At 46.3% G+C, this 22,238-nt stretch overlaps 1 protein-coding gene across 5 annotated transcripts in view; it reads right to left on the bottom strand.

Annotated features, from left to right (window-relative positions):
• Positions 1–22,238, bottom strand: part of IL11RA (interleukin 11 receptor subunit alpha) — a 150,677-nt gene that overhangs the window by 68,140 nt on the left and 60,299 nt on the right. For 2 of the 5 annotated variants that reach the window (XR_014517257.1, XM_083466157.1), the window contains exon 2: positions 15,402–15,477. The gene's annotated coding sequence lies outside the window, so the exon portion shown is untranslated. Of the gene's footprint in view, positions 1–14,456; positions 14,562–15,401; positions 15,478–15,679; positions 15,833–22,238 lie in introns of those variants that run through there. The other 3 variants (XR_014517258.1, XM_083466158.1, XM_083466161.1) reach the window with 3 other exon arrangements.

Here is a 22,238-nt window from a genome sequence, read left to right as displayed (position 1 = left end):
CACAGTTCACCTTTTAAAACTTTCAGCCACCTTCATATTTTTACACTCTAACAGAGATGCGACTCAGACTTGCAGACCCCAGACCCAGACACTCAGCTTCCATAATACCGAGATGTTCCTGTGGGCCAACATGCCTCAAAGCCTTAATTACATTGCTAATTGTTTAGCATGTGCAATTAATTGTATTCCCTCTTTGCAGCCACCCTGGGAAAACAGTCCCCAACTGCATCCTAGGCAAGAATATTAGAAATTGGGGCAATTTCTTTTATTTATTTATTGTGGTTTTATTTATTTATTAAAGTTCTTATGTTACTTCGGTAAACATTATCATATTACATCACAAGGCTTATTATACTGCAATTTTCAGCATGTATACAAAGTTTATATACTTAAAGGAAAGAAAAAAACCCACAAAAAACTATTCCAAAATCATATATATACACCAACACTTTGGGCTTCCTGTCTTTCCCGTTGTATATTCTTTTTTTTACAAATGAATGTACTCTTATTATTGTATATTTCTTTACATTTTATCTAATACATTCCTATATCAATATGTACCCTTGGTCTTATTTCTCAACTCAGTCTCTCTCCAACGTCAATCAAATGCTAGCATAGATAGTGAACCTTTACTATATTTTTGAACCTATATCTTATATCTATCCCACTTTTCCATAATTTTTGAGAAATCGGGGCAATTTCTAATGGAGCTGATTTGCTGCATGAGGCTCATGTCAAATCCAAGCAGTTATTGGCACGATGCACAGGCAACCTGGACAACTCACTGCCGCAAGACATGTTAGCAATCACAAGCTTAAATGGCTCTTTAAAAGTGTCCAAGACTTGGGAGATCACAGTTCAAATCCCACTCAGCTATGGAACATGCTGGGTCACCCAGGGCCAGACTCAGTCTCCTAGGCTGACCTACCCTACAGGGTTGTTGTGAGGATAAAATAAGGAAGGGGAGAACCACATGTGCCAGTTTCAGCTTCCTGGGTGAAAAGTAGGCTATAAATGTCATAATAATAAAATAGATAAGATTCACTCTTGCCTGGACTTCCTGTTTGGCTACCATGGCGAACGGCTGTCCCCATTGCATAGGAGCCTTTTTGTGTGGAATTTGAGGATAACATGGGAGTAATTATCCTCCCAAACCCCCCAGGGTTGGGGGGGGAGCTTCACCCACAGATCATCTGATACCTGCTGCCCGTCCAGAAGGAATGAGGGGGCAGGGGGCGCTGGGTGCAATGCACTGTGCGTTTTTGGCAACTCTCCCAAGCTGCCAACATGAGCAGCGGACACCTGCTTTTTAAGATGAAATTTGGACTTAATTAACAGGCATGCTCTGAACTAGGGGAGATAAAGTATTCTGCTTATTGACTCAGCCACTGGGTGCCAAGGATTCGATCTGGAGAAGGACTATCATTGCAATCGGACTGGTATGTCGGAACGGAAGGGCGGCGTGAGCCTCCATTATTTCTCTTTGATATATTTTGCATTTGCTATTCTACCTGGCAAAGCTCTTTCGAAAGACTGACTGCCTGACAGTTTGAAGTATGCAAGCGGGATTGAAATAATCTTTTACTATCGTGATGATTATGGTTTAACTACAGAATTGTCTACGTGAAATTGGACTACGATTTTGGCAATCACTTTCTACGGAATGATAAAAAAGAATTTATGATGGGAATCATGGTATTCTTGCTGAAGCACCGGCTTATTAACTTATTAATAAATATATATATGCATATATTAAAGGCTTGCTCTTGCCTAGCCCAGCTCCCACCCCCACCCTCCACCCCGGACTATGAGACAAACACATAAAAAACAAAACAATCCCAGGCTGGCATGAGATGCTACATTCACGAGAAGAAACACAACGCTTGAGGTTTTTGGACTGGCAACGTTTCCCCCCTACAAAGCTAATTCCTTGTGGTTTCTTATTAGCAGAGTTGTGACAACTTTGCCGTCTTTATAAAAGCTGTCAAGTTCTTTATGCAAGCAGACGAACAGCCTGCCGGTCAGCCCAGGAGAGAGTCTGGCTGGCGGGATCTTCTCCAGCACAATTGCCCTGTCTAAATAAACACAGGGTCTTGAACAGACCTTTACCCCTTTAAGCCAGGGGTTCTCAAAGGGTGCGGCATGCCACCCTGGTGTGGCATGAATGGATGGCAAGTGTGGCAGGAAGATTCAAGGACAAAGAAACATTTAAACATTTCAATATGGTATACCATAGTATCAAAATATTTTTTTCTTTGCAAAATGCGGATACAGTGGTACCTCAGGTTACAGATGCTTCAGGTTACAGACGCTTCAGGTTACAGACTCCGCTAACCCAGAAATAGTACCTCGGGTTAAGAACACAATCCCAGAGTCGGTCACACTAAACCTAACCTAGTGGTCAGGGGTCCCTTTACCTTTAAACAATTTATTTAACTAAAACAATAACATTATTGCATATGTATCCATGTTTGCTAACTGATGTGGTTAAACGATTAAAAAACACACACCCTTAGACTGAGTTTTGGCACATATGAAAAACAAATCCTTATTTCCTGATGAATAGCCTTTGGACTATAACGTAACTTAAATAGAAAGCTATCTTTAGAAAGATGTTTCCTCCAAAAGCATTTTACTTTAAAAATCCCAATTTAAATAAAAAAAAAATCTGATTTAAATAAAAAAAATCCAATTTATTTTATTTTTAAAAATCATTTATTTTTATCCACCCTGATTTGTCCACTCACATTTCCCAAGGGTCAAGTGACTTCCTCATAGGAAATGTGTCTGGTGTATAGGACTGGCCAGGATGCAAAAACGTGAGCTCATTAATGAGGTGCAAATTGCTGAGGTTTAGACATCTTATTACTGCACCACCCAGGTGCTAATGGGTCTTAGTCCTCCCTGGTGTGAGACCCCACTCCTGTGAATTTGCCTGCCTGTTGCAGGCATATTCCTGGGGTGCCCCCATCCTGACAAACAGAGGCCAGCTTGTGAGCAAGGAAGTACCACCTGCTCCACACGGTCCTAAGTGTGTGACAGATTGGTTTGCACTGGTATCCCCATCGGTTTCCCCAAAGGACATGTTCAATGATAAGAGCACCAGGTGCCAGGTGCAAACCACACGCTCAGTTGGTGGACCACAAGCTTAGCATGAGTCAACAGGGTGATGCAGCGGCAATAGAAGCAAACACTGTTCTCGGCTGCTTCAACAGAAGTACAGTGGTACCTCTGGATGCGAACGGGATCCGTTCCGGAGCCCCATTCGCATCCAGAAGTGAACATAACCCGCGTCTGCGTGTCTGTACGTGCCACGATTCGGTGCTTCCATGCATGTGCATGATGTCATTTTGAGCGTCTGTGCATGTGCATGCGCGAGCGGCAAAACGCGGAAGTAACAGACTCTGTTACTTCTGAGTCGCTGCGGAGGGCAACCCGAAAATATTCATCCCAAAGCTACTTCAGCCCGAGGTATGACTGTACAGTCGTACCTTGGTTCCCAAACGCCGAAAACCCAGAAGTAAGTGTTCCAGTTTGCAAATGTTTTTTGGAAGCCAAACATCCGAAACAGCTGTCGGCTATTGTTTCTGGGGCACCTGGACCAGGGGTAGGCAACCTAAGGCCCGTGGGCTGGATGCGGCCCAATCGCCTTCTAAATCCAGCCAGTGGACGGTCCAGGAATCCGCATGTTTTTCCATGAGTAGAATGTGTCCTTTTATTTAAAATGCATCTCTGGGCTATTTGTGGGGCATAGGAATTCGTTCATTATTCCCATATATATATATATATATATATATATATATATATATATATATAGTCAGGCCCACCACATGGTCTGAGGGACAGTGGACCGGCCCCCCTGCTGAAAAAGGTTACTGACCCCTTGCCTGGACCAATTAGAAACTGCGCCTTGGTTTTTTAACATTTCAGAAGTCAAACGGAACTTCCGGAACGGATTAAGTTTGGCGCTTTTGTTTTTGTCATTTATTTTGAATTTTTGTTTTTGAGGCTTTTTCGGTTCATTTGTTTTTGGGACTATGTGGAACTCAGTTCAGTTACTGATTGATGGATTGTGTGACTGTGGAAACGGATAAAAGCCCCCTATCCAAACAATGAGTATCATCAGTGCAGGTAAGTTTTTTTTTTTAAAAAAAACTTTTACCATCTACAATCTTGTCTTATTTATTTTACAGTACAGTACATTGATTATTGCTTTCCTTTTATGGTTCAATTGTCTCATTAGATAGTAAAATTCATGTTAAATTGCTGTTTTACGGGTTGTTTTTAAAAGTCTGGACTTTCTATGGGAAAGTGCGCCTTGGTTTTGGAATGGACTTCTGGAATTAAGTTTGAGAACTAAGGTACCACTATATAGTTTCCAGACCAAGGTAAGCAATAACCTTTTAAATTGTGTGCAGGAGTTATTGTTTTTGTTTGTTACTCTGTTCTGTATTTTTGTGGTTTTATATTGTAAACCGCCTTGTGATCCTTGCATGAAGGGTGGTATAGAAATTTAATATATAAAATAAATAAAATAAAATAAAATAAAATAAAATAAAATAAAATAAATAATAATAATAATAAAATAAAATAAATAAAATAAAATAAAATAAAATAAAATAAAATAGAAGAAGCTTGGCCTTCTCTGCAGAAGGCTAGATTTCTAGGTAAAAGAGTTCTGTTCCATGGAGGAGCATTCTGTGATGTGAGTCCCCACCTGCAGTCCCACGCAATACAATCCAGACGTAGATTTACTGCCTCATCTGTTGTTTACAAGACCCGGATCCAAGAGTCGACGGTGATATAAGAGGCCTAGAAAACAATCCACTGCGTTGGTGCAGGATGGGTTATATTTAAATGCCAGGAGCCAGGAGCATTCCTGGGGAAGCAGCCAGTCCCTATGGAAACTGAGACGCCTGAACATGTGTCCGTCAGCTGAGAATCCTGGCTCCACACTTGACAGTTGCCGGTCGTCAACCGTTTTACTGCGTGTTGCACAACATGCCCCGTCTGGCTCTGCAAAACGGCAGCAACCCAGCAGGGCTTTAAGCGATTCCGCCACCGAACCAAAGGCTCTTGTCACCGACCCGCCTTCCCCATCCTTTAAGGACCTTAGGAATGTTATTGCCAGGTCAGCTCACAATCCGCAAATCGCTTTGCAGATTATTTCCACAAAGCGGGAAATACAAACATATGACACACCCACAGAAAAGATATACCCAGATTCTGAGCTAACAATGCACAAAGTAGTGTCAAATGCCAGACTGTTTTCTTTTTTCAATGTATTCTTATCTATTTGCTTTTGTTGTGGCAAAAGGGCAATACAGTGGTACCTTGGTTCTCAAATGCCTTGGAACCCAAACACTGCAAACCCGAAAGTAAGTGTTCCGGTTTGCAAACTTTTTTCAGAAGCTGAACGTGCTCCGTTTTGAGTGCCACACTTCTGTTTTGAGTGTTACGCTTCTGTTTTGAGTGTTACACTTCTGTTTTGAGTGTTACACCAACAATTTGAGTGTTATGCTGAGGTCTGTCTGTTTTTGCTAATTATTTTGCATTTTTGTTTTTACAGCTTTTGTTTTGTTTTTCTGACTGTGTGGAACCCAGTTCAGCTACTGATTGATTGTGTGACTACAGTACATTGTTTATTGCTTATGGATCAATGGTCTCGTTAGATAGTAGAATTCAGGTTAATTTGCTGTTTTAGGGGTTGTTTTTAAAAGTCTGGAACGGATTAATCTGTTTTGCATTACTTTCTATGGGAAAGTGCGCCTTGGTTTTGGAACACTTTGGTTTTGGAACCGACTTCCGGAACGGATTAAGTTTGAGAACCAAGGGACCGCTGTATTTAAATAATTGAAATGAATACGGAACAACCAGTCGTTTCTGCTTGTGTTCAGTGGGACACCGTCTCTAGGCTTGGAGAAAACAACTCCATTCACAAATAAGCACACACATATTTGGGTTCACACTACGCAAAGCAGACTAAGCCAGGGCATCACATCTGGACAGTGATATCAGGACACAATGCAAGGTCCTGATGGCTGGATCAGGAGACGACCTGGTCCTGTGTGTTCCTTGAATCCTAGAATTCAATGCTTCCCTCTTTGCTGCTCCAGCTGCGTCAAAGGAGGCCCACTTGGTACCATCTCAGCAAAGGTCTCCACTGCACGGACACCCACTCCAAAATGTTATGAGAACATGGGACAAGCTTGCTGGATCAGCCAATGGTCTATCCATCTGTCATCCTGGGCTTGCAATGGCCACCTAGACGCCCGCGGAAGCCTGCAAGCTGCGCATGAGCCCGGCAGCGGTAAGACCGTGCCCACCTGCCAGCAACTGGAATTCAGAAGCGCAATGATGCAAAAGATTGTGGCATTATCAGATTGATGCTTGCAAAAAAAATTATTCTGGAATAAATCAGTACTGTCAAACCTCAGCTCCCAAACGCCTCCGTTTTGGAATGTTTTGGTTCCCGAATGCCAAAAACCTGGAAGTAAATGCTCCGGTTTTCAAACATTTTCCAGAAGCCAAATGTCCAATGCGGCTTCCACTTGACTGCAGGAAGCTCGACAGCTGAGGCACGGCTTCCAAACATTTCGGAAGCTGAACGGGCTTCCAGAATGGATTACGTTTGAAAACCGAAGTTTGACTGCACTCAGCGAGAACACTGACGTCACGGCATAGGAAGAGCCTGGCTGCAGGATCAAACCAAAGGCACATTGAGCTCAGCATCTTCCATATGTCAGCTCTTCTGGAAAAAGCATCCCTGTATCCCACATGAAGGCTTTCGGCAAAGGAAAGGGGTGGAACAGCCTCTGCAATCTGTCACACACACACGGAAGACAGACATGACTTGTCACCAGATCCCATCATTCCTCTGTTCCACCCCAAAACAACAGCCCCTTTGGACATACGCAGAATGGCGTCTTCTATGGATGAAACTGAATTGTCTAGAATTGGAACATCCCTGCAATTACTCAGAGGGTACACATGTACACAGGCCCTTCAGGATTTAACCTCCTTCCGTCGGGCCTGTAAGACAGAGCCTTTAATTTGAATTCAGCCTGATCTTCTATTTCCCTTCTCTTCCCTCCCCCTCCCCTTTTATGAAGATTACCTGCTTTGAGACCCCACAGCTAATTCTCCCCTGGCTTCCTTGCTGGCCCAAGTAGGATTAATTCAGCCAGCTAGCCCTGGGGATTATCTAATGTTTATTAGATGGATTTCCCCTAAATTGATTTCTGAACTTTGAATTTTATTGCTATTCATGTTTTTATACTGCATTTTATGCTGTTTTTACAATTAAGTGATTTAAATTTGTTTTTAGCCGCCCTGAGCCCAGTTTTTGAACCAGGAAGGGCAGGGTATAAATAAAATTATTATTATTATTATTATTATTATTATTATTACACAGATGGGAAAACAATGAGTTGCACAAGAAAAGCCGTGCTGATTGGCACGTGCTGGCTGGCGAAGCGTTGTAGGGCCCCCAACTCTGCAAACACCTCCAACCCGTGTGCATTTAATCCATGAAGAGAGCATGTCCATACTGCAGCCCTGCAACTCAACCCCTTAAGCTTCTCGCCGTGAGGCTCGCTTGCATTCTTCGTTAAAAATTCAGATTTCTTTGCAAAGGCGTCCAGACCTTGTGACTCAGTTTCACACAGGCAGAGGAGAACACTCAAAACATTGGAGCGAAACGCCACACCGGCTTTCAACATCTATGCCTGGCTATTCCAGTGGGTTTCAGAATTTTCTAGCTGCAGAGAGCCCTTTCCAAGTCGACGTGTGTCTGCAGAGCGGCGGCTTGTTGCAGAGGATTGTGGGAAGTGTCCCAGGGCGTTCACGCGAGGCGCCGGCCAATCTTGCTGGGCGTCACTGTGGCTCTGTGTAAACGGAGAACGCGTCCGGAAACACACCAAACAACACTCGCCTGCATTTGTGCATCACAGGAGTTGATCGGTGGTGGTGGTCAAGCCCATCTTTCAGGGAAATCTGCCTTGCAGCACTGACCTTCTCACTCTGGAACCGCAAATCACCTCCAAGAAACCCTCAGTTTCTCTGGGACAGATGCTCGTTTTCATATGACATGTATAATAACTCCGTGAGTCCCCTGTGCCCGTTTCCCACAAGTGTAGTTCGAAATGAAAAAGGAAATCTTCATTAGCTGGCATGCAGATTTCTATTTTTAAAATGGCTCTTTTCCACTTTCTACACCTCGTTAACCAGCTTCACACTTTTCGGACCGAAAAGCATTTTTAGCACCACTTCCGAATGTGTCCTTAGATGCTCCGTTAGAAAATGCCAAGGTGCACAAACCAAGTACGAACGTGTATTTGGGGCACATCCGCTGCACTAACTCGCATTCATTGCCTATCACTTTAGCATCACTTCACCGGAAGAATCCCAGGAACTGTAGCTGGCAAGATGCTCTGGATCCTGTTAGGCGCTCCTAGCCCCCCACTTAAAAAACTACAGTTCCCAAGAGTCCCTGTGAAGAGGGGATATGATTGTCAAACCAGTTTTCACTCATATAGAGTTTAGAGTTTCAGGAAATACCTCTCAGGATTTATGAGCAGGAAGGCAAAACAGGGAACAAAAAGCAATGATGAGCTCCATCTGTGCACACTGAGAGAAGCAACATCCGACCGAATTGTCCCCATTTCACTGAGTCCAGAAAATTACCATCTGTGTGCCCGGAATTCAAATCACCTCATACACAACAGGGCAAAGACCTAGATTTTCAAACTGCATTTTTAAGAAGCACAATTAAAATAAATCTATTTGCTGAAAAAGCTCTTTAGAAGGCCGCACAGAATCACTACCGCCTCGACCGTATTGTTTCATCTGCTGAGTCCTCCAAGAAGGCCGGGCGCCATTTTGCCAAGATGGAAGCCAAAGAGTTCTTTGACTGAGTTGCTGCTGGGCTTGTGGTTCTTATAGCAGCTACTACTATGCTATAAGATCCACTGTCCTGTGGCATCATATATGAGTTTGTACTACTGATGAAGCCCAAGACGGCGAAACAAGGCTAATATTCCGGAAATCCACCCACTCTGGAAGAATGGCAGATGAAGCTGATGGATTATATGGAACTGGCAGAAATGACTGGCAGAATCCGAGACCAGGGTGAAGAGTCGGTGGAAGAAGATTGGAAGAAATTTAAAGACTATCTACAGAAATATTGTAAAATTAATGAATGTTAGAAAAATGTTGGATAGAAATTAAGTGGTTTCCAGCTGTAATGCTTTAAGGGAATATGAAAAATGGGTTGTTAATGGGGAAAAATCTAATGTTACTATTTTAAGACCAACGATTAGGATAAACAAAGAGGGTAAGGATTTGCTGAGCCAACAAATTGAACTGGAATACAAAAAAGGGAGGTATGAGGAGGTCCGGGAAACAAGCTAAGGAAAATAAGTAATAGAAAAATGGAGTGGTTTTTTAATCATTTTTATTTTGTATTTTTTTTTTCATTTTGTATTGTAATATCTTAAAAAAATCTTAATAAATATTTTATATAAAAATAATAATATTCCAGAAATCCTTGTCAAACTGCAACAACCTTTCGTGTGGATTGTTGGACTCTATGAACAGACAGGTGGAATAGACACTTTCACATATATGGACCTTATGCATAAACTGATCAGTGAATGAACTGATCCACTGGGTCTTCTACGTTTTCCATTGAACTTTATGAGCTACTTCTGTTGAAATCTACAGTTCAGTACAATGAATAGTATATATTATTTTTCCAAACGTACAGCCGGTTACGTCTTGTGTGTTTATTGAATGGGCTTGTAGTTCTGACAAGAAGAAGTATTATAAGAGAGGGCTCGATGTTACCTCCAAATGTCTGCTCCGAATCTTCAACTGGGCTCTCTCCCTTAATTTCCTAGCTTCAAGACAACATGACAACCTATCCAACTGCTTAAAAAACTCCCTCAGAAGGTGGTGGACTGCCCTTTGCTGGAGAGCTTGAATGACCTTCTGTCAGGGGTTCTTTAGCCATGATTGCCACATTGCAGGGGGTTGGACTAGATGACCGCTGGGGTCCCTCCCACAACTACAATTCTATGAGTCTCTGTGCCACCCGAGCCAAGACTACCAGCCTTGCTACCAGGTTCCTTCCCACCAGAGATGGCAGGGGTTGAACGCGGGCACCTTCCGTGCATCAAAAGCTCAGCACCTGCCACCTTTCCTGTCTCTACGGTGGGACCACCACTCCTTGCTTCCCACCGTGGCAGAGCTCCCATGACAACAGACTAATGCTGGATCTTCCGGTGGTAACTTAGAAGGCTCCTGGCGAGCCGGACAATTTATTTTATTGCCTGCTCCACTCTAAAGGCTCAGGGAAGGCAATAAAATGAATAGAGACATAAGACCTCATTAAAACTGAATTTCCTTCCAACGCTGAAATCCATATTTTGAAACCCAAACCCTCCAGCTTTTTCCTCTTTCACGAAAGGACAGAAATGCCAAATTCTGAGTGTCCTGCAACATGTGATTTGCTTTTATTTTGTAAAAGGTGCTCTTGAAAACGTACAGAATGGATTTCTGTCAGAACTGAGCGGTCACAGCTTATCTGCACGAACCTTGGAAGAGGGGCAAGCGCTTTCAGGCAGGCTTGACCCCATAACAGTTAACCTGGGGGGCTTTACCCCTCAACAAGGAGCGGCCAGAGCTCAGGGACAGACCAAAGGTCTCGGGTTCAACAGCAGCAGGTGATGATGATGAGGCCATCTTCAGAACAGTTGAGCTGTGGAACTCCCTGCCACAGGAGGCAGGGATGGCTGCCAACCTAGATGGCTTTAAAAGAGGAGTAGACAAATTTGTGGAGGTCATTGCTATCAATGGCCAGGATGACTATGCTCTACCTCTGCAGTCGGAGGCAGCCAGGCTTCCGAATCCCAGTTGCTGGAAACCACAGGAAGGCAGAGGCCTCTAGAGCCTGGATCCTGCTTGGAGGATTCGCACACGCATCTAGTCAGTCCCTGTGAGAACAGGATGCTGGACCAGATGGGCCACTGGCCTGATCCAGCAAGATCTTCTCATGTTAGAATGGGTCTTTCATTCATCCTGCAATAAGGTAAGGTAATGCCACAGAAGGCAGAATCAAAATTCAAAATGACCTTTACAGATTGGAGTACTGGGCGCAAGCTCACAAAATGAATTTCAACAGGGACAAATCTAAGTTAGGCACTTAGGTAGGAAGAACCAGATGCAAATATATAAGATGAGGAACATCTGGCTTACCAGTAGGACAAGATCTAGGGGTCTTAGGACCACAAGCTTAACATGAGTGAACAGTGTGATGCAGCAGCAAAAGAAGTGAATGTTATTCTGTGCGGCACCAACAGAGGTCTAGTGTCCAGATCAAGGGAAATAATAGTCTCATCCTATTCTGCCTTGGTCAGACCACATCTGGAATACTTTGTCCAATTCTGGGCACCACAATTTAAGAAGGATGTTGACAAGCTGGGAGGTGTGCAGAGGAGGGCGACCAAGATGATCAAGGGTCTGGAAACCAAGCCTGATGAGGAACGGTTGAAGGAGTTGGGTATGTTCAGCCTGGAAAAGAGGAGACTGAGAGGAGATATGAGAGCCATCTTCAAATATCTCAAGGGCTGTCACCTGGAATATGGAGCAAGTTTGTTTCTTCTGGAGGGTAGGATTCGAACCAATTGCTCCAAGTTGCAAGAAAGGAAATTCCCACTAAACATCAGGAAGAACTTTCTGACAGTAGGAGCTATTTGTCAGTGGAATGGTCTCCCTTGGGTGGTTGTGGATTCTCCTCCATTGGAGGTTTTCAAGCAGAGATTGGATGGCCATCTGTCATGGATGCTTTAGCTGAGATTCCTGCATTGCAGGGGGTTGGACTAGATGACCCTTGGCGTCCCTTCCAAGATTCTAAGATTCTATGATCTTTGTCCAAAGACAGATTTCCCCTTGGAAATCCAGCTGAGCAAAAGCACATTTCCTCTCTGACATTTAAACTGCCACCTTCAGCTCTTTACCTGCTCAAATTCTGAGCCTGCCTGGAGACGAGGAACTCAAATGCTGCCAAGATACGCGGATGATGACTCCTCATGCCCCTTTCACGCCACAGCCATGCAGTTGCCGGCATTTGACCACACTGGCCAAGTGGGCTCCAAAAAACCTTTGGCATTGTCTACCGGATTGCAACATCTGCTTGGGTAGCTAACGCTACCAATTCGGCCACTTGGGAAGGGAGTGTGTGGAAATGGGTCTCTTGATTTCAGCCTTCCCAAAAAATCCAGAATGACACAATTCATCTAGGTTGTGAAAGCATCACAGAATGTTGGATTTGGGAGGGATATTGAAGGCCTAGAAGGCTGATCGCTGAAGAATTGATGCTTTTGAATTCTGGTGCTGGAGGAGACTCTTGAGAGTCCCGTGGACTGCAAGAAGATCCAACCTATCCATTCTGAAGGAAATCAGCCCTCAGTGCTCACTGGAAGGACAGATCCTGAAGCTGAGGCTCCAGTACTTTGGCCACCTCATGAGAAGAGAAGACTCCCTGGAAAAGACCCTGATGCTGGGAAAGATGGAGGGCACAAGGAGAAGGGGCGACAGAGGACGAGATGGTGGGACAGTGTTCTCGAAGCTACCAGCATGAGTTTGACCAAACTGCGGGAGGCAGTGGAAGACAGGAGTGCCTGGCGTGCTCTGGTCCAGGGGGTCAAAAAAGAGGCGGACACAACTAAACGACTCAACAACAACAACAAATTGAAGGCCTAGGAATCTACAGCAACCCTGACTGGTGATGGCTGCCCAGTCTCTGCCTCGGCAAAAGAGAGGGCACTACTTCCTTGAGGCAGACTGTTCCGCTGTTGAACGTCTCTTGCCTTTAGGAAATTTCTCGTAATGTTCACAGCAAAAAAAAAGCTGCTGCCTTGCAGTTTCCACCCTCCAGTGCTGGTCCTGCCCTCTGGAGCAACGGGAGAACAAGAGTTCGCTCCATCTTCTGTGTGAGACAGCCCAGCAGGTATCTGAAGACCTCTGCCATGGCTCACATTAATATGAACATGAGAGAAGCCTGCTGGAGCAATGGCCCATCTAGTCCATTGTCCTGTTCTCACAATGGCCAACCAGTTACCCCACTGGGAAACCCACAAGCATCTGAGCACAAGAGTAGCCCTCTCCCTTCCTGCCGTTTCCAGTGGCTGGTATTCAGAAACAGCTCTGTCTCCAATTGTAATAATAATAATAATTTTTTAAAAATTATTTCTGCCCCGCCCACCTGGCTGGGCTTCCCTAGCCACTTTGGGCAGCTCCCAACAGAACAATAAAAACAAAATAAAACTTCAAACATTAAAAACTTCCCTATGCAGGGCTGCCTTCAGATGTCTTCTAAAAGTCAGGTAGTTGTTTATTTCCTTGACATCTAATGGGAGGGTGTTCCACAGGGTGGGCGCCACCACCGAGAAGGCCCTCTGCCTGGTTCCCTGTAACTTCTTCCAGTGAGGGTCAGAAGGTTCTTGGTTCCGGACCTCAGTGTCCGGGCTGAACCATGGGGGTGGAGACTCTCCTTCAGGTACACTGAGCCGAGGCCATTTAGGGCCAAATATAGCCTTCCTGACTAATAGCCATCAGAAGAACCTTACACTCCATAAATCTGTCTAATCTTCTTTAAAAGCCATCCAATTGGTGGTTGTCACTACCTCCTTGTGGCAGGGAGTTCCATAGTTGAACTGTGTACTTTCTTTTGTCTTGAATTCTCCCAACATTTAGCTTCCTTGGATGGCCCCCAGCTGGGTTCCAGTATTATGAGATTTCTCTCTCCAATTTCTCCATGCCATGGGTTTATAAACATCTATCATGCCACCTTTTTAACTCGCCTTTTCTCTAAACTAGAAAGTCCTAAATGTTGCAACCTTTCTCCATCCCCTTGATAATTGTCATCGCCCTCTTTCTAAATCTTTCCCACTATAATCCACAATAATCTTCTCTTCTACACAGATCTTTCTGTTGTGCTCCAGAGCAACTGAACTCTATCAGTACCAGAGAAAGTAAACTGCAATGCAGCCAGAGAACTATAAAGGCAGAAATATGGAAGCCAATTCCTCCGCCTTCACAGAGACAGCAACAGATTAAACAGAAACAGAACCAAAACAACTTATTTGGTTAATAAATGGCTAATAAAAGAGCAGCGATTTAATTGTCTGAGGACCTAGCTCACCCCACCCTGGAGACTCCGAGGGCAGTTAACAGATTAAACAAAGGAAGCATCCACTTTAAATCCAATTCGGCATCAAAAACTCAATTGATCTCTTAACCCGACCACCGTCTCTCTGCTTGTCCCCTGCAACAGAAGCCACCCCAAGCAGATTCTGCACGGCTTTCAAAAGGTTACAGCGCTGGGCTTTGATTAATCTCCGAGGGAGAGCGTTCCATAAATGCAGGGCCCTCACATGCCGAAACTTTCTACATACCCCTCTTGGTTTATGGTCCCATTAAAAGGCTGCTTTGGGTTGACCTTGGAGAGTTGGATGAGATACAATCGACCAGGGCGGCTGCTGCTGCTGCTACTGTCACTGCAGCTAGAGGAACAAGTCTGGCTTAGCTTTAGCTCAGGAGATCCAGAGAAACATTTCGGCTTAGATAGCCTGAGTGGAAGTTTGAGCAACTCATACAAAAACAACAGCACAAGGCAGCCTGCACACCATTGCAGTAGCGCACCAGAGTTAACTTTTATCAGCAGAAAATAAATTTGGAAGCTTCTTTTTTGAGCGCTAAAGTGGTAAGAGTTTTGGAATATATTTATTAAATGCCGTAAAGCAGCTTCGTGAGGGTTTTTGTGCCCTAAACGGTGGAGCGAATACATTTAGCAAGGAAACAGCTGCAGCCCTCACGACGCTCTCCCTCGCTGTGCGGAAAACACACGTTGTAAAAACAGCCCGAGACTTGTGTGCAGTGCGCCCTGCAAAACGCTTTGAACTCAGCTGCGCAGGACTGAACGCTTCCCAACGCTCTGACTCAGATACGAGAGAGTCCGCCGCGTGCGGTGACCCCGTTGACGCAGGGGTCCCAGAGTGCTGACTCAGTAGATTGTGACTCAGCGCATGCCGTGTCGCCTCTGGAGGAGCCAAGCTCCTTCTGCCGGGATCGGCCAGAGGAACCCAGCCCGGCGCCCTCGGAGCATGCCCCACGTGCCATAAAACACATGCACGGCATAGGGATGGAGAGGTTCAGGCAGCGCATGGCTCCTTCAGACACCCCGTTTCCCCTAGCCGTATCTAAACCATTCATGACCCATGGGATTTCTCCTCTGCCTGGTGCAACCGGACAGCACCATGCTCCGGAACCCACAAATACTAGTCTCCCTCGTCCTTCGGAGAGCGCTGGACGATTCCTGCCATCCCGTGGCAGGAGCTTACCTTCAAGACCTGGTGCTGCCTCTGCTGCCTCTGCAGTTCCCCATGGCCTCGCAGCCGCCGCCAGATCACAAAAACTCTGGGAAAAGAAAGAAAGGAAAGGGGGGTTGGTGGAGGGGGGCCGCTATCCTTGACGCTGGCTGCAGCCGGAGAGCTGGGAACACACCCACCCAATCCCCACCGCGACCCCCGCTTCTGCCCCTCGCCCGAGCCTCCCCGCAGCCCAAGCCCCCTCCCCTCGGCAGCCGCCCCACTGCACCCAACCCGAGCCCCTCGCCTACCCGTAACCTGAGGCTCTGGCAGGAGCCGAACAGCAACTGCTCTGTTAACAAGCAGAACGGCAGCCAAAGCAGCCCAGCGGCTCCTGCCTGCTGCTCCAGAGGAAAGGAAAACCATTTCCCCCCACCTCCCTCCCCCCACCAGCCCAGCCACACGCTGGAGAAATTCCTAAAAATAATGTCAAAAGCAAAGCGCTCATAAAAAAGTTGGGCGGCTGGGGAATGGAGTGGGGGAGCCGGGGGCTGGGTTCGATTTCAGGCTGCAGATACCAGGAGCGAAAGGCAAGGCCTCCCTGGCTCTCCCCTTTGCAGGGAGAGTTTCCGGGACAGGGCAAAAGCAAGCGAGGAGAGGACAGGGAGCATCATCTCCCAGGGCAAAAGGCAACCTGCGCAGGTGTGGGTATTGGCGGGAAAGGGAGAGGAGGAGGCGATCCGGGGTGCTGCGAAAAAATCATGCGCAGATCACGCAATTGCTGTGAGCAGGATCACACTCTGCAGGAGCTAATGGCCACTTGAGCAAAGAACGGGGCTTGAGGAAATTACCTGAGAGGCAATGGGGTTGTGGGTGAAAGCATATAGAATGGGCCTGCTAGATCAAGACATCTGGACCTCACCCAGATGCCCCATGTCTTCCAGCAAATGGGATTCAGAAGCATTGCAGAGCAGAGCCGTTCCACTGAGTTCCAGTGTTAGTAATAGTAATAATAATAATAATAATAATAATAATAATAATAATAATAATAATAATTTATACCTCACCCATCTGGCTGGGTTTCCCCAGCCACTCTGGGCGGCTTCCAACAGAATATTAAAATACAGTAATCTGAAGAAGAAGAAGAAGAAGAAGAAGAAGAAGAAGAAGAAGAAGAAGGCTCTCCTCTCTCCGCCTGCTATGCCCTATTGCGCTTATTATGAAACTCAACCGTACAGAGCAGGGCATGAGCACATTGCAGTTTAAGGTGCTTCCTGTACGCCAGTTTGTTCCGGTCCTTACAAACAACCCTGCCAGGTAGGTCAGCGCTGTCACCCCCATTCTGGGGGAGAGGGAGCACCGAGGTGGGGAGAGCATGGCTGCCTACAAGCCCCTAACAAGCTGACTGAGGTTCACCCCGGAGCCTTGTTTAGTTATCTTTGGGGAGTCAGTGCGAGGGCTGGGGAGGGGGCTTCAAATTTCAGCCTTGCGACAAGGCACTGTGCGGCCCACAGGTTCCATGTCTAAGTACTTTTGCAGCCCACGTGGCATAAGAAGTTGGACCGCCCAACTCTGTCATGGGAGCCTAGGAAGGAGCCTTATACTAAGTGGAGAATTGGGTCCATCTAGTTTAATACTGTCTACCCTGACTGGCAGCAGTGGTGCCAAGCTTTCAGGCACGGATAATTCCCTGCCTTAGCTGGAGATGCCAGAGGGAATGGAGTCTCTGAGCTATGGGCAAGTGGCTAGACCAGACCTCTAGACTAGAGGTGCTCAGCTGAGCTGGGAGGGGTCCTGATCCTGCTGCTACTCCTCCCTCCCTCCAGAAAGAAGGGGTCAAAGGGCTCCCTAGGCATCTGGGTCCCTTAGCCATCTGCCCGTTCCTCATGGCTTCCTCCGCCACCCTTTCAAAACCGCAACTGGGCAACCTCTTTCCTGCTGGACGGCTCTCCGTAGCTGTGCTTTGGCTAGCGACGCCTCCTGGCCCAGGGCAGGGCATAGCCACAAGCCGGCTTCCAAGCACGGAGGCGCTCGGGTCAGCCAGCAGGCGTGCTCCAAAGCAAACAGCCCACTGCCGCTCCCGTGCTCCTTCGCTCGCCGGGACGGGAGCGCTGCATTCCAGCCGTGCAAAACAGCCCTCTGCCGCTTCCAAAACAAAGGCCCCTTTTGGGCTCCGGGCAGCTCCAAGCGCACCTGAGAAACAGCCCCTCGAAAGGCGCTGGGCCATCGATTTGGTCCAGGAATGGGGGGGGGGGTCCCGTTAACCTCTCAACTCCTGGGGAAAAGGAAAAGTCATGGGGTTTGGAAAGGCAGAATGTGGAGGGGGCGATGCAAGGTCTGTTCTCTTCCCACCCATAAATCACGTTCTGCTTGGCGCTGGCCTTGCCAAGCCATGTGGTGGCCATCGCCACAGCAACCTCATGTCAGAAACAAATCACAGAAGAGGCTAGGCCTCCCGTCCCGCAGCAGCAGATATGGGTAGGATTTGTGGCAGGAACGCCGCACCCCCGAAGAGACTAATCACAGGTCTGCAGAGACGCTGAAAGGCAACAGCCGACTGCGTCAGATGCCAGGCATGGGAATCGGCACAGCACAATGTGCATTTTACAGGGAGAGAAAGAAAGTTCCATAAATCCTGAGAGGTCAGGCTTGAGAAAGGAGCTGAAGTCGCTCCATCAGGCTGCAGAGCTGGGGGGGGGGGGCAAAGCAGGGCCAGGCCATCTCTTCCGCTGAGAGATCCGCTGCCTTTGGCCCTCGCTCCATTGCCACCTGGCAGCAGAGATGCCATCGTCTGAATCACAGTTGCCCGTTATCAGAATTGTAATGCTAAGAGCTAGTGCACAACCATGTTTTCGCCTTCCCATTTGTTTATTTCAGAGATTTTATATACCACTTGATTGTAAAAACAAACAAACAAACAAACAAACAAACAAACAAACAGTACATAAGTGATACAAACAATTGTATCACTTATGTACTTATTTACCCTACCGTATACTCTGTTGTATTGTAATGCTTTGGTTATTTTTCCTTTTTCTTTCCTTTCGCATTACAGTCGTACCTTGGTTTTCAAACAGCTTAGTTCTCGAACGTTTTGGCTCCCGTACATCGCAAGCCTGGAAGCCAAACGTCTGATGAGGCTTCCGATTGGCTGCAGAAGCTTCTGCTGGCCTCACGTTGGTTTACAAACGTTTTGGAAGTCGAACGGACTTCCGGAACGGATTCCATTCGACTTCCAAGCTACGACTGTATTCATATTTCTTTTATTTCATAATATTTTTTTCAGTGAAAACTTCTAATAACTAACTAACTAACTAACTAACTAACTAAAATTAACTCTAAACGATCAAGTTCTTACAAATGTGGAACAGGTATCAAGGAGTCCCAAGGAGCTGCTAGGCTCCAAAACCCCAGAGAAGACTCTTAGGAGAGATCGTGCCTTTATGGAAACCTCTGAGGAGGAGAAACCACAAGGGAGGACCGACTCCTGAACCTTGACTGGTGGTTGTGCACATCTGGCTTCTAAAGCCTCACTATGTAATACTTCTTCTTTTTTCTTTTTTCTTTTGTATTTTTATTTAGATTTTCCGTCATACAATTTAATTTTAAAAAGAGAAATAATACATAACAGAAAAGAAACATTAAATCATTATACATTAAATCATTATACAACATCCAAAAAAGAAAGAGAAAAAACATAAACAAAATAAAATAAACCCACCACCCTGTTTAACTTCCCTCCACCGCTACTCGTCTTCTCTAGAATCAATTTCACCCTTATCATTGCATTCTGTTTTTATTTTCTCTACATACATACATATTGTTTCGATGCATTTACATTCTTTAAGCATATTAGCATGTCTCTTTTAGAGCAATATTTTGTCATATAACCATCAAAGCATTGCCATTCGTTTTTCAGTTTTTGATTTGACTGCTGTCGTATGGATGCTGCTAATTTAGCCAATTTTAAATATTCATTTAATTCGAGAATCCATTCCTCCATGGTAAGTAGTTCTTTAGCTTTCCATTTAGACGCTATTACTATCCTAGCTGCGGTGGTCGCAAGTAAGAAAATTCTTTTCTTCGATTTCAGTATTTCCTTTCCTAAAAGGCCCAGTCTGCCAGCGGACTGCCTCACCAGAGTGGTGCATGCTCTGGTTATCTCCCACTTGGACTACTGCAATGCGCTACTGCAATGCGCTCTATGTGGGGCTCCCTTTGAAGGTGACCCGGAAACTACAACTAATCCAGCTAGTTCTAACTAATCCGGCAGCCAGACTGGTGACTGGGAGTGGCCGACCTACACTGGCTCCCAGGACGTTTCCAAGCACAATTCAAAGTGTTGGTGCTGACCTTTAAAGCCCTAAATGGCCTTGGCCCAGTAGACCTGAAGGAGCGTCTCCACCCCCATTGTTCTGCCCAGACGCTGAGGTCCAGCCCTGAGGGCCTTCTGGCGGTTCCCTCATTGCGAGAAGCAAAGCAACAGGGAACCAGGCAGAGGGCCTTCTCGGTAGTGGCGCCCTCCCTGTGGAACACCCTCCCACCAGATGTCAAAGAGAACAACTACCTGACATTTAGAAGACATCTGAAGGCAGCCCTGTTTAGGGAAGCTTTTAATGTTTGATGCATTGCTGTATTTTAATATTTTGTTGGAAGCCCAGCCAGATGGGCAGGATATAAATAAATTATTATTATTATTATTATTATTATTATTATTATTATTATTATTATTATTAAGCCTCTGTTTTTTTCGTTAATGGGATCTTAAGCATTTTTCCCCCCAACTCCTCTCCGCTACGTGATACTTCTGACAGACGAACATGAGGGGGGAAAGACCCGGCATGGAAGACTTGGACTGCAGAGGTTGAGCTGACCCAAAAATACTCAGAATCTGGAAGCGGACCCACTCCTTTCTGGGTAGCACATGTGGCCCACGTGCCTGGCATCCTCCGTTGGCCCATCTGCAGTCCAGACCCCTTTTTGCAGAGGGAGGGGGCACAGTTCACAGCTGGTTGCAGGCCTGACGCAGCATCTATTTCCCCCTCCGCTCCAAAGGCTGGAAGCCTTTGCTCCTGGCTCCGCCAAGAGAGGGCAGCTGTCATGGGGCACGGCTGGCAACTGTGCTGTTGGCGCGACCCCCCCTTCCCTTCCCGGTCAGCAAAGACCCAGCCAAAAGTTTCCCCTTCCCCCGGTCACGATTCCCGCCCCACCCCAGCAGTCAGAGAGGCCAAATTTCTGGCCCTCGCGAGGGGGCCTGTAAAGCAAGACTCCCTCAGGTGCGTTTGCCTTGGCGCGGGTTCAAGCCCCGGCCAATTAGAGCTACAGAAAACATACACTAAAAGAAAAACCCCAAATGGAGGAAAATAAGCTTTGCTGGGAGGAATTGTGTGTGTGCATTTCTATCGAACCCAGATGGCGAAGGCGCAGAAAGGAGAGGGGCAGGAGGGGGGAAACAGAGGCCCCAAAAATAATAAAAGAGGAGCCTTGTTTGAGGCAGGGCTGTTGAGAAGGAGGGGGGCAGGAGGGCTGATTCAGCTCCTGCAGTAAATGGGGGGGAGAGGGGGCCCAATGGAGGTTTGGGGGAAGCAGATCAGATTCTGGAGGAAAGATGCAGCTCGCAGGCATCATTTCTCTGCTTCTTCCAAATTTATTTCTTTGTTTATATCTCATTTCTTTCTCCAAGGAGCTCAAGGTGGGATAGGCAAGGCATTGGTCTGGGGAGACAACAGAGGGGTCCACCTTTTGGGGTGAGGTCAAGCTGTTGGGAGCTAGCAGCACCTGCTGTGGCTGCAGAGACCAATAGAGGAGAGACATGTTTTATTGCAGCTGGGGCAGAGCAAGGCGCCCGGTTGTGCTGCTGCAGATGCACCAGGGAGTTCCTTCTCTCTGCGCTCCTCCCACCGGTCATTCCTCCTCTGGTCATTGCTGTGATACACAACCTGACTGTCTGTCTCCAGGTACAGTGGTGCCCTGCAAGACGAATGCCTCGCAAGACGAAAAACCCGCTAGACGAAAGGGTTTTCCGTTTTTCGATGCGCTTCGCAAGACGAATTTCCCTATGGGCTTGCTTCGCAAGACGAAAACGTCTTGAGAGTCTTGCGATTTTTTCCACTCCCCCCCACTTTTTCTAAGCCGCTAATAGCCTTTTAGCCACTAAGCCGCTAAGCCTTTAATAGCCGCTAAACCGCTAATAGCGCTAATCCGCTAATAGGGTTGCTTCGCAAGACGAAAAAACCGCTAGACGAAGAGACTCGCGGAACGGATTATTTTCGTCTTGCGAGGCACCACTGTACTGCATTCGTCTGCAAGGGATTCCCACATGGCGGGGTTGATGTTGCCAGCCTTCATGTCATTGCAGACCTGCAGATATCTTTGTGATTCATAATAATAATAATAATAATAATAATAATCACCTTTCCCCCCAGAGTTTTAAGTACAACAGCAGAAGGGCCATTGGACTGATCAGGCGAGCTCTTCCCGTGTTCTTATGTTAACAAATTGAGCACCTTGTCCAGGGAGTCTCTCAGGTGAGCTGTTTGCTCAGTGTTTTAGAGCAAAGGCAGGACGGTGGAGGTTTATAAAATTCTGCAAGGCATGCTCTAAAACTCTTGGGCACCCAAGGAAGCTGAGTGTTGAAAGATTCAGATACAAGAAAGGACTTCTTTAAACTATGGAACTCCCTCCCACAGGAGCCAGTGGTGCCCACCAACCTGGATGGCTTTAATAATAATAATAAAGAATAAAATAATAATAAATTTTTATTTATATCCCACCCTTCCCAGCCAAAGCCAGGCTCAGAGCAGCTAACAACAATAAAAGTAACACAGTTTACATAAAATCACAATCAATTAATTGAAATGCATTCTAAAA

Source organism: Podarcis liolepis, assembly GCF_965112155.1.
Source record: "Podarcis liolepis genome assembly, chromosome: 11".
In the NCBI taxonomy this organism is placed as follows: Eukaryota; Metazoa; Chordata; class Lepidosauria; order Squamata; family Lacertidae; genus Podarcis; species Podarcis liolepis.
This window is presented reverse-complemented; position numbering and strand designations above follow the sequence as displayed.